A 6,000-nucleotide genomic window follows, 5' to 3' on the forward strand; every position below is an offset into this window, starting at 1 on the left:
AAAGACTCTGGGAGCATGCAAGGATAAGGTGTGCTGACTGAAGGGTTAGAGCATTTCTCAGAAGGCTCTGGGGCACTATTAGATTACGGTATGTACCTCATCCCACATTTGCCTTACCAAGGATCTCTGGCTTAGGGTACTGCAATATCCTGCACCCAGCCCCAGTCCCATGCACAGGGTCTAACCTGCCCAACCTTGGTCTGTTGAACAGAAATGTCTTGTTATTTTGAAGATTTTCCCCCTTGACCACAATAAACTACTTAATTCTCTCCCCCAACACCCAGCTCAATTGCATTTTGTTCTCTACAGTCTGATGACAGCCATGCAGATTTCCAATCCCCCTCAGCTAGACTGTGTAGGGGTTTTTGTAGTTTGCATTTATAACAGTCTGTTCAGTGCCTGTGAGGATAGAAGTCTCTGTGTGTATGCAAGAAAGAGATGGAGGTTGTTTTGCATATCTGTGAATGATCCTAGCCATCTTATGCATATGTTAAATTTACATTGCATCGTGCACTACGACTCTGCAGGTATTCCTAGGAGTGTGTGTTATTTATTGTCTTTCAGTACGATTGCGTGGATGCGCAAGATTCTGCCCAGTTTCAAGGACTTCCTCCTATTTTTATGTACCAACTTTCTGTCCGTCGCAATATGTGATCTTTCCTTAACTTCCTTCCTGCCTTTCTCTTCCTCGCCTGTGTAGCCATGTGCTGTGTGTGTCCGTGGAAACATGTGTCTGCCTTTGTGCAGTTCACTGTGTGCCTTTGCCTTCATGGAGCAGGTGCCTATCTTTTCCTCTCCATCTGGTTGTAAGTCAGAGTTATTCAAATGAGAAATTAAGAGAGAGGCAGAGAGAACATCCCTTAATTTTCTTTTATAGAAAGGAGTCAGTTCTATTAAGATGCATTATTCAGGGCGGGGGGAGGGGGAGTGGTTTAACTCAAGCTGGTAAAAAGCTGCTCAGCTGGTCGCCTGTGGCGAGTCAGAAGTGCCTTCAAGCGATCAAGGCATCTTACAAAAGCATTTTTTTAAAAAAAATTCTAGGCCAACTTAGATATATGCAGGCAGGCTAGCTAATTACTTTTGTGGCTGTACATACAAGAGCAATGATAGCCAGATGCAAGTGTGGGGGGTTGGATTGTTGAAAAATAGTAAGAGATTTACTGGCCTAGATTAGATGAGAAGATGCATACAAGATCATAATCTTGTGATCTTTGTTATCCAGAGTAACTACCAACCACTCATTCCACACTCATTGTCACTAAAACATATTAGAATCTCCACTGTACCCACAAGTATGCTTTAAAAAGTAGGGTGGAAATCATGGTATTGAGCACCAAAGAGTGAGTCTAAGTTGCTAACAAATTCCCAAACATTGTTAAGTATTTGAGTACAGTACAATATATGTTCAGTATACCACACTTCCGTAACACCAGCATAGAGTTCTCCAAGTTGTGCTATTTATTCAGCAACAACACGAGGAAATGGAATCCTTATCCAACCAGAAACTTCAGATAATGGTCAATCTTTTTTGCACGCTGGAACTGGACTTGTAAGCAGCTGCCATATTAATGTGTGCATATGTGAATCAGGCCCAGATGATTAAAGGTGCTGAAGATCAGCTGCTAGAACAATTACTCCTAGGGTGCACTTCGTACGCAGACACTAGAGCAGCAAATTACTGAAACACACTCATAAAGGGGTATTGATTCAAGGCCAGCAAATGACCCAGAATGCCGGGTCATAGCTTCCCACAATCCTTTGTGGCCAACATGTCCACTATGAGTCAGGTACTATCACAGCTAAGAGTTGCTCTTTAACATTAAAAATACAAGTTAATGGATTACCCTCTAATATTCAATAATTTTTTAAAGATTCAATAGTTTTTAATTAATAATCTTCCTTTTACAGTATATTCTTGATCCATTAATTTTAATACATCTCAATATACCGTAGTTGCATTTTTTAGGTTCTGAAGGAAGATAACTAATAATTTAATAAGCAAAAGCTAAAATTCCTTATTAGAATGTAAGACACCTCAAATACCTTCTTTTTCATTCTTTATTACTGCAGAACCAATAGCTTCAAAAAAATAAACAGCAATGCTTTTAACTTGCAGCCATGATGATTAAAATGGACTTTCATTAATTAATCAACTAAAACTTTAGTTGATTAATCTAATCTACTAATTTAATCAATTAAAGTCTGCAGTTTTGCTTTCTAGCTTTTTTGGTCGTTTCTCTACCAAAAGCAAGTCCACAGTAAATCCTACGAATGACTCTCAACATAGCCCTGGAAGGGAAGTCATCTGTTGTCAAAACCAGTTACCCAGGAATCTTTGCTTCCGTCATGGCTGACATTCCACACATGCTGCCAGAAATAATACGTAATTCTTCACAAATCTAAATCTGGTCACTGAGCGACAATGGGCTCACAGGACTGTGCCCCTGAGATGGTTGTAATGATATAGGAATGTGATGAAACGGGGAATTGCCTAGCATGAATTTAACTCATATATACTGAGGTACCTGGGAGGTGAGGTAGCATTTGCTGTCAGGCAGGCATTATGACTGAACTGGGGCCAATGTCTATGAGCAAACTACCCAGAATGCTGTGCATGATACTGATCATATGACCCACAAGTGTCTGCGGTCAAATTGGCTGTAATGAATGGCCGATTTTTTTCTTTCACACAACATCCACCTGCATGTTGCCAGCATCCAACTGTACTTTTACATCGTCAATACACCTAATATTGGAATGCATGGCTTAAAAAATGGAAGCAGTTACAAAGCATTGTCATGACTCCCTATCTGTTGAGTGCTCAGCTCCAGCCGAAGGGATACTCCCCACCACCCCAGGACCTCAGAGTCCAAGATCCAGAAGTTGCTCAAACCCAGAAGACCCCAAGATCCACTTCCCTTCCCTAGAGTGTACAGGTATTCACTTCTGAGCCTAAAGGATACATATCTTATACGAAACACCTCTCATCACACCAATGCCTGGCTACGGCAGGCAGCCCCTCATATCTAACCTTCTCCCCACTTCCTTCCCCCCCCCCCCCAGTGACGGGTCCTCATTCATCTGACGGGATCCAGGCAGCCTTGCTGTTTCCATGGCAACATTGCCATGGAAACTGCAGAGACCATTCTCTCCTCCCCCTTATCACCATCCTTCCTTCAAAACCACAAACCCCCCCCCTTTCCTGGGGCAATACCACCAGGAAGATTTAAAGAGCAGGGGGCTGGGAGCTAGCGCTGAAATGGTTGTTTAGCATAGCTCATCCTTTGCACCTTGTCCGTGGTGTATGTGTGTGTAATTACTGTAAAAGGCATAGCTAAACTCTGTTCATGTTACCATGCCTTCCTCAATTCCTTGGTCTCTGTTAGCAAGCTAGCTCTCTTCTCCTTTCTTTTAAAGTGCCTCATTCTATCATTTTACCGCATCATATCACCCTCTCCCTTCCTCATATACCCTCTCCTATCTAGCCTCAATCTCTCTTTCTCTCTCTCTCTTTACCCATCCTTCCTCACACGCACCCTACCAAGCAGACTACCTGGAGTGCCCCCATGTACCTTCTGTTACAATCCCACCCCCATCCCCACCGCCGACTATGAGATTTCACCACCACCAGACACCTGTGAGTGGGCACAGGCCTATCTAGACTCACTGTCTGCTTCCCTGGAACCTGGTGGGGAAGAGGCTGCCATTTCTGTGGGGGTTTTTCACCTCCTGTGTTCACACACACACACAAACACACACCACTCTCCCTTTCATCCACACACATTAGCTACACCACATCCCTCAGTATGCAGGCTCAGAAACATATGTACATTTCCACTTAGTTGTGAAGTGCTGCACCTAACCAGCACTTCACACATAAACAAGCTCCTTTCATGTGCATTGTACTTTCATGCATGCGTTTGCAATCCAACCCATATTCACACATACATACATTTGTTCTGTCACACACAGAGAGACTTATGAGCGTATACGCCTGATACACACGTGTCCTTACTCGATCTCATGCGTATATAAAGCTAATCCTTATACAAACCAACAAAACACCCAGAAAAACGCATATTGACGCACAAAGGCACAGTCGTTATTTGCCCCGCATGTGCACATCCTCATATGCGCATCACAAACTCGCACCCGACACCTGTTTTCTGCTGGATCTGTCCTCTGTCGATCCAGGCAGAAGTGCAGTGCGGCAGCCTGGGATGGGGTGCGGGGAGAGGATTGGTAAGAAAGGGAGCGTTGTGGTTAATTTGTGCTGGCTTTGCCAGCCGGTGAAATATCAGAAGAGTCAGCTTATATCATCTTCATTCAGTGTGCATGTAAGAGAGAGAGAGAGAGAGATGAAAGCAGGGCGAGAAAGAAGCAGGCGAGTAATTCTCGTGTATAAATGTGATAGGAATATACATAATCCCACTCAGACAGAAGCAATCAGAAGGGAAGCTGTACGCACGCACACACAGAGTAACGCACTCAGAAGCTGCCACACTCAAGAAGCAGAAGGAAGAAGTGTAATGCACAGTCTATGACTTGATACGCACATACACACAAAGGCACTGTCACATGCCCAGAGCTGCAGCAGTAAAGCGCAAGCACACACACGCACACACACACACACCCCTTACAGAAGCACACAGTTTTCAGCATACAACAGCAGCACACAAAATCCTCCATGTCACACACATACACAAGCTCGGCTCGTAAACCAAAGAAGAGCTGCACCAAAAGAGTCCAAAGCGTGTGTGCGCTCGTACACAAACTCAACTAAAGGGGCAGAAAACACTGTTCTCACAAACCAGCAGCATCACAAAACACGCATGCTGCAACAACCCATATGCACAGCTAAACTCAGTTGCAAAGTGAGTGTTTCATCACACACACACACAAACCTTTCTACCACACCACCCTGAGAGCAATGCCATTTTTCATCTGAATTCCAGCACAACCCATTCCACCTGATACTCAAAGCAGGGTGCACTTGCCTGGGGCAGAGGGGGTGGTGAACAAACTACAGAACACAACAGCTCTTTTACAGCATGGAATGCTTAACTCTCTCCCCACTCCACCCCCAAAAAAACCCTATTGATAAATTTTAACAACAGATCTATTCATATTTCACAGATGTGGTACATGCGGTAAAATTCTGAGCCCAAAATGTCTATTTTCAAAACACACACACACATGTGCATAATCCTAAATCTTTGGGGGGAGCCTGAAAGTCATAACTATATATAATATACATGCACATACTCTTTCAAAAGATGTTTCTTATTTTTTTATCCATCATCACTAGGCACTTGCCAGCACCACCTTCTGGAGTCTCATTAGCTTCATCTGGAACACCCAGCCCAGGTAACTAAAATATACAGCTTGCCTCATAGCAAGTTGCATAAATCCACTGCTTACCTTGATCTGTTTTAAAAAATCCCATACAAAATACTTCCCTTGTTGATGCTGATTTTTAAAAAAAAAAAATTGCTGCAAGACGTCAGTGGCAAAATCTTTTTTTCTGTTTGTGAAGGGAGCACCTGAAAGTCCAGATGTTCTTCTCCACCTTCAGTAAGGAAATATTTAATTTTCCTTCATAGGAAAAAAAACCACCCCACCTCAAAAAGTGGGTACTTTCTATTAAAAAATAGAATTCCACTCTGGGAAAGGAAACGCAATGGATGAATTAGATATGATGCTTGAGGAATTCCATTGGCTGGCTGGCAAGCAGGGAGCTGTTTTGATTGGCGGAGGAGATGAACTCGGTGGGTGACTACAGCCCCTCACCCAAACCTGTGCCCCTCCCTCCAAACTGCTTTCAAGTCCCAGAAGAGTGAAGAGGGTGAGTGGGAAGAGCTTTCATTAACAAAAAGAGAGAGCATCCAGCGCCAAGAAGGGGCAAAGAGAGTGGGATGCAGGGGCATGGGATTGGACTGGAAAGGCTGTCAATCAAAAACACTACTTCATCCACTTCTCTCTTTCTGACTCTCTCTCTCT

At 43.6% G+C, this 6,000-nt stretch overlaps 1 protein-coding gene across 1 annotated transcript in view; it reads right to left on the reverse strand.

The window, feature by feature from the left end:
• SHISA7 (shisa family member 7) overlaps positions 1-5,742 on the reverse strand; it is a 31,549-nt gene extending 25,807 nt beyond the window's left edge. Inside the window, exon 1 of the mRNA XM_081836936.1 lies at positions 5,422-5,742. The gene's annotated coding sequence lies outside the window, so the exon portion shown is untranslated. The remainder of the gene's footprint in view (positions 1-5,421) is intronic.
• Between the last annotated feature and the right edge of the window lie 258 nt (positions 5,743-6,000).

Source organism: Podarcis erhardii (assembly GCF_964252035.2).
Source record: "Podarcis erhardii genome assembly, chromosome: 13".
NCBI classification, from domain to species: domain Eukaryota; kingdom Metazoa; phylum Chordata; class Lepidosauria; order Squamata; family Lacertidae; genus Podarcis; species Podarcis erhardii.